This window comes from Taudactylus pleione, unplaced genomic scaffold (genome assembly GCF_031769625.1).
Source record: "Taudactylus pleione unplaced genomic scaffold, aTauple2 ptg000212l, whole genome shotgun sequence".
Classification (NCBI taxonomy): domain Eukaryota; kingdom Metazoa; phylum Chordata; class Amphibia; order Anura; family Myobatrachidae; genus Taudactylus; species Taudactylus pleione.
The window spans coordinates 1,834,682-1,846,717 of NW_028284614.1; the positions used below are offsets into that span (position 1 = coordinate 1,834,682).

The window sequence follows — 12,036 nt, forward strand, 5'->3', positions numbered from 1 at the left end:
ATCACCTGATGACCGGGCAGCAGTGCACTGTGGGAGACCAGCTGACCGGAGGGGAGAACATCACCAGAGGCCCGATCACCGGTCCCTGGAGTCAGGTAAGTAATTTTTTTTTTTACTATTTTTTTTCCTTTTTTTTACAGTAATCAGCTTGCGGTCTGTTTAGACCACACAGCTGATTACAGGGACCGACTCCCGGCTCTACTCTCCCCTTTAGATCAGAGTAGGAGTCCGGTAACCGGGGGAGACCCTGGATAACGCCACCTCCAGGTGGCGTTATTATCACAGGGCTTTCCCCGGTATTTTTTTCACATTTATTTTTAGTAACTATGGTCAGGTCACATTTCCCATTACAATTATGGGAAATGCGATCTGCTTTACTAAAAATAAGTGATACCTAGGGGTTGGAGTAGAATTTTACGAATTCTACTCCAATTGCCCTGTAATAACTATAGGTGATACTAAAATAATGTGAAAAGTGTGTGAAAACACCCTTTTTCACATTATTTTAGTAAAAATAATGTTGATAAATAGAGCCCATAGGGGCCTATTCATCATTGAAGGCTGTATGGTCTCCGATAATGAAGTATTGAACTTGCTGAGAGGGAAACTTGACACCGGAGCACTTCATCATTGCTTCGGTGAGGTGACAGCTGTTCCAAAAAAGCAGTTTTCCCCGTGGTTAATATTGCAGCTACTTCTGTAGCTCGGGTCAGGCATGCACACAGTCGCCGGGGAGGTAGTGTGGGGGCGGCGGAGGGATCCACTCAGAACCCTCTTTGCATCCCCGGAACTCTTTCCCAGTTTTCAGAGTTTGCTGAATACCAAAGGGGTCCTATCGGACCCCTGATGACGAATGGCCCATTTCTGCATGGTTACCGGGCCATTTATCGTATGATGAATTGGCCCCACAGTGATACAATAGCTATAACTTAATCTCTGATCAACACTGATGTGTAATATCTGAGTGCACTATATCAAAGTGTATAAATAATATAATAATGTTTTGGGACTACCATGAGTGTAAAACATGACATACAAACTATTGGGGAGGGGGTACCTATACACAGTAAAAATACATAATATGGAAGACTCCACCATTACATTCCAGGTTTTAAGGATATCCATTGGAGTCCAGATGGTTTAAATCAAATTGACTGAGGTACTAATTAAGTCATCTGTGCTCAAGGATGGGTATATTTAAAATCTGGACTATAATGGTGGAGTTCGCAGAACTATTTAATATGGGTTTATAGTCCCGTTAATTGTTAGAAAGTAAATGAGTGGTAAGTTATGGTTAATAGTGGGGGTAAAGGCTCCCATACATCAGCAATCTGAAAACCACAATTGAACAATTTGAAGATTTGTTGCCCGATGTTAGGGATTTCCCAATCTAGCAATCTGCGCCCATACAGTGATTTGCAGATCATTTTCGGCAAACACAGATCTGCCAATCTTGAAAGGCTCCATCATTTTACTAGTAACGGTCTACAAATCTGCTGATCATCTCCATACACTAGCAATCTACAGCCCCAATCCACATGTGACATCCAACATGTTGGACAATCTGATTTAACAATTCCAATCACTTTTTGGTTGCAATCTGCATTGCCCCATACATTGCATATTTTTATACACAATCGATTGCTGATGTACAGTATGGTGGCCTTAATGTGCTTATTCCCCACCTGAGAGCCCTTATGACACACACCTGGGGTCACATTAGCACCTGTCTGATCACACAGCAGCTGCCGCCCCCTCATCATGGTATAAATGACCGGCCTGTGATCACCTGCAGTATTGGGAGCTGCAGGCAGGATGGGGATCACCAGGGGCTGGTTGGGATGTGTAGTGTTGCTGTGGATCTGTAGCTCAGTGTCTGGTACTGAGGGGCTGTTAGAAGATGTCTCTGATCTGCATTGTGGCCCCAGTAAGATGCGTCTGTCTCTTCCCTCTGTGCCCTTAGAGTTTACTTCTGCTGTTACAGTACTGGGTGAGTATCTCTGACCTATATTTCTTAACTGGGGGGACATGGCCTCTGTAATGGGAGCTCTGCGTTTTGATTTAACTTTTACTGGTTGATGAGGTCTGTAAGTTACTATCCCACTTTCTGGTGGAAAAACAAACCTACTATATAAATGCTTTTTCTAAACCACCTGTGAGCTGCCCCTCCTGGTTATATAAGGGCCTATTCATCATTGAAGACTGTATGGCCTCCGATAATGAAGTTTAGAACTTGCTGTGAGGGATACTTTAGAATCCAACTCACAGCGGGGGAAACCTGACACTGGAGCTATTTGTCTTTGCTCTGGTGAGGGGACAACTGCTATGAAAAGCAGTTGTCCCTGTGGAAAGTATTGCAGCTATGGAAGTAGCTGCATTACTTACCTGCTTCCTGGCAACGCATGTGTGAGCTTGGGTTATGAATGTGCACAGCTGGTGAGGAGGTAGCTGAGGGATCCACATGGGTAATGGGCCATTTATTGTTTGATGAATAGGCCTCAAAGTCTTAGAAAGTACTTTCAATTCTATCACTAAATATTCCTTAGCCATAAGGCAACCGTTTACCATAATTCTTTGAAATAACAAACAAACCCTCAGAATGCTGTGTGGTGCAACATCTCTAGGGTGCAAATAGGCTGTGGGAGCAACTTCATTGTAGGTTTCACCAGAGAGGCCCATGTACTAAACCTTAGAGAAAGGGGTTCTGTTTACTAAGCTTTGAATGGAGATAAAGTACCAGCCAACCAATTCCTAACTGTCATTTTTCAAACACCGCCTGTGACATGGCAGTCAGGAGTGGATTAGCTGAAACTTTGGGGTCTGTTTACTAAGCAGTGTTAGGAGACAGAGTGAAAAGTGATAAGGTGCCAGCCATCCAACTCCTTTCATTTTTCAAACACAGCCTGTGAGATGGCAGTTGGGAGCTGATTGGCTGGCACCTTATCACTTTTTCACTGTCTCCTAACACTGCTTAGTAAATGTACCCCAATGTACATATCAGTTGGCTCCTAACTGTCACTTTACAGGCTGTGGGGTCTATTTACTAAGCCTTGAATGGAGAAAAAGTACCAGCCAATCAGCTCCTAACTGCTGTATCACAGGCTGTGTTTGGAGCTGGTTGGCTGGTACTTTATCTCCGTCCACTCTCTCTCCAAGGCTTGCTACATAAACCCCATTGTAACAGTGGTATTTACAAAACTTTCAGCAGATCATACAATGCTTTTTGTGTGGGGATATTTGGGGGTATATAAGTAATGGAGGACATGTGGTGGTGACCATATCAATCAGAATCTAGTGATCACTTACCTAATCCATTTTATAAAATCAGAATCTAGTGATCACTTGCCTAATCCATTTTATAAAATCAGAATCTAGTGATCACTTACCTAATCCATTTTATAAAATCAGAATCTAGTGATCACTTACCTAATCCATTTTATAAAATGGTAGCTAGAACCTGGCTGTTATGGGCAATGTCTTCACTTCTTATTAGGTCTGCTAAAGCTCTCTTGCATTGTGGGAGAGGCACAGTAAAATGTGCAGAGGTGGGAGGGCTGTGTCCGGTGCAGAGGTGGGAGGGCTGTGTCCGGTGCAGAGGTGGGAGGGCTGTGTCCGGTGCAGAGGTTATTTCTAAAGTTCCCTGTAAAGACAAAGCTGCCCAGTACTTGTTCCTTCATGCAAAAGCCGCAAGGGTTTTCCATAATTGTGGTATATGCATGTGCACCATTCACATTACATGCCTCATTCCAGGATGGATATATATATATATTGCTCATAACGCTAGCCCTATAGTAATGTATGTTTAGCTGCTGGAGGATAGGCTGTGCTGGCTATTAGGAATACAAATGTAACTTCTATTCTGTCTCTCCCAGATAATGCCGGGAAGCGTCAGACTCCACAATGACTCTACTTGTGGGCTCTGGGTAGGACAGAAACCAGATGGCTCAATGATCATTGGTGCTGCCTATGATGGATGCTATGTAAGGAAGGAGGTAAGGCAAACTACTAACACTATAAACCATACACTAGATGGTAATCTGCTGCCATAGCCTGTAGGTGGCCTGGGAGGGGCTGAATATCGAAGCTCCAATGAGTTCCAACCCGAGACCTGATGCATTTCAACCAGAGGTGTAGCTAGGAGCCATGGTACCTGGAGTAAGGGTTTGGTGTGGCACCCTCCTCACCTGTACTGAATTGGAGGCATGTGAGCATGACTCCAGCCATTTGTGACATGTGTCAGTAGTGTTGCATGCATCTCACTGGGCGGGGATCATGGGATCGATAGGGGTCTTTCAGAGTATTTAAGGTATGCATTGTCTTCATGTTCTTGATAAAGGTGAAAACGCCAACGTTGAACAGGACGACTAAGAAGTCTGGTTCTGGTGTATTTTCTTTAGACCTGTGAGTGCCGCTTCAATAGCCGTATATGCAGGGGCATTTTAAGAGGGAGCCTGTGTGCAGACTGTGGGCCCCCTCCTCTCTAGGATGCCGCGGTGGGTGTAGTAGTACCTGGTAGCTCTGGGCTTAATCTCAGCCCCCAGATTTAATCCCCATTTCCCATTGCTGCCTGACATAATTCCCGCCTTCCAATTGATGTCAGTCTCCGGGAATGCAGGGAGCAGGCTGGATAGGTAGAAAGGCAGTGACGTGGACTAGCTGCGTCACTACAAGGGGTCGTGGCTTCGCAGCAGGTGTGAGTGTTCCATCCGTGAATGTAAAGACTTGGGTTACCCAGTGTCCAATTAGTGGTGCCAGGAGAAGGATGCAGTGTCGCCTCCTTGGAGCAAGGCACGGCAGTCTGTCAGCAAGTAGACAGCTGCTGGAGTCATACTTGGAGCCAGCACCCTCTCGCCTTTTCGGCACCCGGAGCTCGTTCTCTGCTGGAACAGCCCTCCCTACGCCCCTGATTTCAACCTAATACAGTGCTATACTAGTTACGTACATCATACCAGTTTGGTACATGCGCCACATCTGTGTACATCCCTCAATAGCCCCCTCTGCTTTTACCAACAGCTCAGCTGCCCCTGTCAGGCTAAATACAAAAAGAAAAGTATATTTCCCCTTCAGATACTGTACCTGGAAGTGATGTGGACTGAGGACGGAAGTGCAGTATTCTGCCCACACAGTCCACCAAAAACAGTTAGTCCCTTGCAGGCTCGGTGGCTCTCTGCTCACCATATGATTTTCCGCCTCTATGCCCTCTTGGATGGTAGGGAATGACGTTGGACACTGGCTGACGTCTGGGTCCATCTACGGAAGTGGGTCTAGCTGTTTCCAAATACTAATGCCTAGAAACTATTCACATAAATGTGTACATGATCCTGTAACTTAGAATTGTATTGAGCATGCCTAATATTGCTCTCATGTCACAGAATGGAGACCACATGATGACTCTGATTGTGGAGCAAATTGCTGATGGTCAAGTGGAATATAGTAAGAGAGACATCCGGTGCCCGTTCCTGCCAGGTAATGCTCTGTTCTCTACATGTGACGTCCTGTGTGAGTGTAACTGGGAGCTCGACGGAAACTGAAGCACAAGAAAAATGACTGTAACCCCCAGAATTACTAATCTGTTACCTACTTGTCTCTTCAGCAATCGGGGTAACTAGAGCAAATGTGTTGGACTCATTTCTACAGAAAGGCATTTTGTACCTGCTGCGCTAGAAGTAAAGATGCATTAGCTTAATGTAACCCCCCCCCACATCCTCTGTCACACGTTACCAAACCCTCATGCACATGTAGGTGTGAGACATACCTCATATATACTACTGGATGCATCTGGAGATGCTAAATTCTTATGGGCCCCATACACTGTGCAATTATAAGTTGGTAAGATGTGTAGTACGATTTCCCTTGAAATTCTTCATGTGATGTGGTCAAATGCTGTACGATTGGTCATTACGATCTTCCAATACAATGCATAGAAGTGTATTAAATTGTACTCAAGATCGTAGATCTTACTCTTTTGCAGTAAGATCTACGATCCAACTAGACTAGTTCGGGGATGCGCATCGGCATTGTATGCACACTGAAACCACACACTATGTGCATGATTGATCGTTACGATTGATCAAAATCGTGCGTATCATGTAAAAAAATCGCACCATGTATGGGCCGCATTAGGTCAGTAATGCTTTGTAAGGCTTGTTCCCTATCAACAAGCTAAAGAACAAAACTTCACCAGTAAATGTGTCAAAGAATCTGGGCCTTCAGACCAGGGGTGTCTTTTTAGAGGTGCATCCCCTGTCACAGGCCCCCTCTTGCCCGGCAGCCGACTGGTGTGGCTGAACAACCACCGCAGAATCTGTATACTTTGGGCACTAGAGTGCCCGGAATCTACTGCGCAGACTGCCGGGGAAATGGCACAGCTGGCAATTTCCTCACAGCGCATGCACAAAAGCCAGAAACATGGCTGCAGCCATCCTCTGGCATTTTGAGCAGTGCTGAGGGACCAGACGTGGTGCCTCAGATGTAAATTTTAGATGACATTGATGCAGCATTGTGGGCCCCCTTGAACCCAGGGGCCTGTGTGCCGCACACCATGTGCCCATTTATAGATATGCCCTCGCTTCAGACCACTTGCTACATTGAGGATGTAGTTTATATCAAGACTAAGTGGGTTTAGGCACTAGAGGGGGGGGGGGGGGTTAGGTTTAGGGGAAGGGTTAAGAAACTTACTGACAGCATCTTATCCCTGTCCAGATCCCGGCATCCAGATTCTGACCGCTGGGATCCTCAGGTCCCGTACCCAACCCACTACATTGTTACTAGATCACTGTCAGTAGCTGGGACTCAGTGGGTGTTAGGACTACACTAAGCACTGTTTCTCCCTCAGCTATGGATGCTCCTAGCCCCAGTGACTGTGCTGCTGTGCAGAGTGGTGACCGCTTGCCTTGTGCCAATGCCTCTGTGACCAGGGCTGTCTGAAGGACTAGACTGCTGCTTCTCTCCCAGTGACCCCTCCCTTCCCTGTTACTATGGAAACAAAGGTAAGATGGTTCAGGTGATGTCTATTCATAAAGCACAAAAGGAGATACCCTCTTTAGAGAGCAAGTGGAGTAGTTGCCCGTAGCAACTAATCGGCATCTAATTGTTTCATAGAATGTACAAGTTAAATGAATGGTGGAAGCTAATTGGTTACTTTGGGCAACTTCTCCACTTGTCCTCTTAAGGTTTGCATCTCAACCTTAGTTCCCCATCTGAGCTGCCCTGGCAGATTGTGCCACATGCACCTCTGAACCAGACATTGTGCCTGCTCTGCCTTTCCCATGTCTCCCAGGAGTCTTCCCTCCCTTTGTTCCTACTTGCACACACCTCATGTCCAGTCCATTCCTCTCATGGTGACTGCTGGTGTACCTGGGCAGCCCAGTCAGTAGATCTGAGACTCCAGCAGTTACATGAGGGTTTTGGAATAAAAACCAAATTGAACAGGTGACCGTTGGGCCCATGAGAGTTGGGAACAGCCCTAAACCTGTATTACATATAGTTGGTCATTAAGCCATAAATATAACCCTTTCCACCCAATAATGCCATGCTGCTAACCTCAATTACTGCTACACCTTCTGGTCACCTGGGCTGCATGTCCTGTGTTAAGGTTGTTTAACATATTCATCTGGAATCCTTTTGAAAACTTAAAAAAAAAAAGTCCATCATCTAAGATGAATTACACTAAAGGCCACTCCATGTACTAACTGTTCTGAAAAAATATCATCCTGGAGATACTTGTAGTTTACCAAGCATGATATGAAGGACTTAAATTAACAAACTGCTTCCATTGTGTTATTGCTCCCACCAGTAACTGCACAATGTACAGATGACAGCCAGGTCCTGATCGCTATCTCTAAGGATGTGACTACACCATCCCTGCTTTTGGGTTCAGCCAGTGTCCTCAATGTGGATGCCACCTCGTGCCCTATGCTGAGTGTTTCGAAGACTTCAGCTTTCATACTGTTCCGGTTCCCCCTCTCTTGTGGTGGAGCCAGTCAGGTCAGTCTGCTGTAGAACTGGAAGTGAGCAGTAAACCATCTTTCAGATTGTTTCTAAATACAAGGGGTAGCCAACACTGGTCCTCCAGAGCTACCAACAGTGCATGTTTTCCAGGTCTCACAGAATCAAAAGTGAAATTGGCTCCACCTGTGGATCTTTTCAAATGTGTCAGTGAGTAATATCTACACCTGTGCACCTGTTGGGTGACCTGAAAAATGTGAACTGTTAGTAGCTCTCGAGGACCTAAGTTGGCTACCCCTGTACTAGATCGTGACTCTTGTCTGAGCCTTTACCCAGTAAGAGCCCTTGGTTGTGCATGGTATGATGCTTACAATGCATTTGCGTTGACAATCCACTAAAGTAATGGAACTTTCTTGGATCTTTGGTACTACAGGAAAATTAAGGCCCTTGTTTTAAAATAAAAAAAAGTGACTGCATTTATTGTAATCAAATTGCACAAATGATATGGACCTGCTGCAAAACTATAATCCTAGCTACAATCCCAAACATAGTTGTTTTTTCCCACTTTGGTTCATATGTCACAATCTAATTGGCCTACTAGAGGACAGACTGCCAAAATCCAGCCCTAAGGGGTCCCTTGGTATAAGGTCACTTACCTTGCTAGGTAGTTATGTATATTTCTAACAGCTCTGATCTTCCATTGTCAGGCATCAGATAACACTATAGTGTATGAGAATACAGTTTATGCCACCAAAGACATAAGGACATGGCAAGGGTCATCAATCACAAGACACAGCACATTTAGGTAAGCCATACACTGGTGTATGTGTCCGGGGGAGCTGTACACAGCATTCTAATACTGTATTATTGCCCTAGGCTGACTGTCCGCTGCATCTACTCTCGGACTGGTGTTCTCCCATTACAAGTTGAGGTGCTCACCCTGCCCCCACCCCTTCCTGTGTCCACCTCAGGCCCTCTGCTCCTGGAGATGAGGATAGCTCAAGGTAATGACTGGTGTATTTAGCTTCATGTCTCCAGTGTACTGCTGCATAAGAGTTTTATCTGTAGATTTGTGTGGTTAATGCTGTGGGCACTGGAGCCCAGGGGCTGTTGCCAATGCAGAGGTTAAAAGTACAGGCTGGTAGCTCACTGACAAAGGTCTACAGAAAAAGCAAGAATCCATAACTTTAGCGCTGCATGTCAGCAGTGTTCTAGAACTGGGCAGTGGTTGTCTACTTTCTAAAGGAATAAGTAATCCGGCAGGCAGATATCTATGATGAATGATATGCCAGTGGGTGAATGGGTAGGGCAGACTAGTGGCAATTATGGCACTAATATGGACCATGTGTCTTTGGGGAGCAGAAACAGATGTTGAATCAATGACTGCAGCATGCCTTTATGTAATGGGAAGTATAATTGTAGCAGAAGTGACAGGCTCAGGCATGAATGTTAAAATGGTAATGAGGCTTCTCCTCTGGCAGACATGCAGTACGCTTCATACTACTTGGATGGAGATTACCCTGTGGTCAAAGTGCTCAGAGACCCAGTCTTCTTGGAGGTCAGAATACTACAAAGAACAGACCCAAACCTGGTCCTGATCTTAAATGACTGCTGGGCCACTCCCTCTCCAGACCCCACCCAACAAGTCCAATGGCCCATCCTTGTGGATCGGTAAGGCTGGCATTCCATCTCACCCCCTTTCTCTGTATGAGACAGGGTGTACTACTACTTCACATGACTAATCCTTCTCATTCTAGATGCCCATATGCTGGGGACAACTACCTGACTCAGTTGGTCCCAGTTGGCACACCCACACAGAGCATGCCATTCCCCACCCACTACCAGCGCTTCATTGTCAGCACCTTCACCTTTGTGGATCAGAGTTCCCAGCTTGCACTTGATGGACTGGTAAACTAACTTTTACAAGCATCCTGTTCTAATCATTGCATGAGATGTTATGGGTCCACAAATTTAATGACCATGGTACCATATAAAGTACTTAATCATACATGTTTAGTGGTCATTGAGCTGTGACATAGGCTTAGTTGAACGTCTAGATATTGGAGTTTCTCTACACCTGTCTTGGGTACAGTGATCAAAATGATGCTTGTTCCATATATTTTCATGTGTATTAGATTTGATTGTCATGTCAACATTTCCTTGACCCCTGATACATGTAATATGCAGCTGATGTGCTGCAGGTGACACTGATGAACACATGGTTGGTACAATTATACAGCATGTACCTCAAACTGCTACTTATCTTTAATGATACCTGTTCCCCAGGTCTACTTCCACTGCAGCGCTTCTGTGTGTGTCCCATCTGCTGCTGATTCCTGCACCAGGTCATGTGGACGGAGGACAAGTAAGGGCTCTGTGTGTACAAGCGCGCTCTGCTAGTGGGAGAACAAAATCTAAAATTTGGTATCCTATATTTGCAGAACGAGCGGCTGAGGAACCGGCGCAGGAGATCACAGTAAGCAAAGGCCCAGTTGACTTCATTGACCATGAGATCCCATCAGATAGGAGGCTTGCCATTTCTGTTCAAGGTAACTTCTATTTCTAGGTGGCTTATTACTGCTATCGATAGCAATACTTAGCTACTTTATGTTAATCAGAATTTGGAATTGCTTAGTGGGCTGTTATGTTGCTGACTTAACAGAACTTGTGCTGTCCTAAACAGATGTGAACCTGCCTATCCACTACTGGATCATATTTTTATTTTCTGTTTGCTGTAATGTCTCTCGTACACTAACATATCTAATACCCTGATAAGCAGATGCTAAACCCCCTTCTACTTTCACTTATCTTGTGACAATCCTTCGCTACTTACCAAGCCTGGAACCTTCCAATCTGTCTCCCATCATGAGTGATAAAACCTGCTGAAGATGGTGGCAGAAGCTACACTAGGCTACATGACTGCTTAGTTTTGTTAGGTCTTGACTGTATTTTCCCCATTTTCAGGTACCTCCTCTACTATGCCGTGGCTGAGGGGAGCGGCTGCTGGAGGAGGAATCTTGGTGGTGACTGTCACAGTACTAGGTGTTTGGTGGCATCGCAGGAGTCAGAGCTCCACCATATCCACTGTAAAAATATGAATAAAGTGCCATTTCCAAACTGACTTGTTCCTGTGTCATTTATTGGTCATGGTTTTTGGCTAATGTCCAGTCTACATGCCTGTGCTCTGAATACCCATTAAAGACTCAATATATTGAGTCACCTGGCTTCCTTGAACACTTGGCCCATCAATTAATACCTTAATAAATCTCCCAATGGGGGTGGGTAAACTCAACCTGTCTACCCCTAGATGATTAAAAATTTAATGTGACTGCCGTACACTAGTGTACTTAGGAGGGGCATCACATTGGGGATCATCTGTCCAATTGTTAGTGTCACACGTTTGCCAATAGTGAGAGCTCAAATCATTTATCAGGCCTAAAAATATAAAATACCATTGTATAGTGTGTAATGTACCTGTTGGGTGCACATTCAAGTGAGTTGTGTGTGTGACTGAACACAATCAGTTCTAACCATATATGGGTAAGTAGTTTGCAAATGTCTTGTGGGGTAACTGCTTGTATTTCTGTAGTTATGTGATTGTAAAGGCACACATCCACTAGCAGACCTCAAAGAACTGCACAATTACGACCTTGTAATCGTCCAGTCGTTGTCAGTCTGAGGTGCCTGCATTGAACAGTCAGTGTAGGCACATCCATCATCTGCAAACGTACAACTTGACGATAACGTCAGGTTCAGCGTAACATTTGCTGGATGATATATGGCTTAACTATCAGCAGGAGCGTGCATCGCTGGTCATAGACCTTTTTATTATTTATGTTCAAACGATGGAGTGTTGTTCAATCGTCTAGTGGATGGGCACCTTGAGTGAGGACTTTTTTTTTTTTTTTTTTTTTACTTTTATATAATTTTAACTAAATATATACTTTACAACTTGCTTCAGCACATGTCTATGCCCCCATGTGCCACTTTACTGGTTTTACCCAAACTACAGCTATGTTAACTTGTGTTATCTAGAAATCAGCATCATGCAATAAGGTGAGGTTCATTAATAAAAATAATAGTTAACAT

General features: G+C 44.8%; 1 pseudogene across 1 annotated transcript; it reads left to right on the forward strand.

The window, feature by feature from the left end:
• The first annotated feature begins 1,809 nt into the window (after positions 1-1,809).
• On the forward strand, positions 1,810-11,048 carry LOC148517679 (zona pellucida sperm-binding protein 4-like; annotated as a pseudogene). Its single transcript, XR_015879259.1, has 12 exons — positions 1,810-1,990; positions 3,873-3,992; positions 5,373-5,466; positions 6,836-6,989; positions 7,796-7,986; positions 8,655-8,752; positions 8,824-8,951; positions 9,429-9,618; positions 9,705-9,855; positions 10,234-10,312; positions 10,389-10,496; positions 10,912-11,048. The product of XR_015879259.1 is annotated as a zona pellucida sperm-binding protein 4-like (transcript).
• The last annotated feature ends 988 nt before the right edge of the window (positions 11,049-12,036 follow it).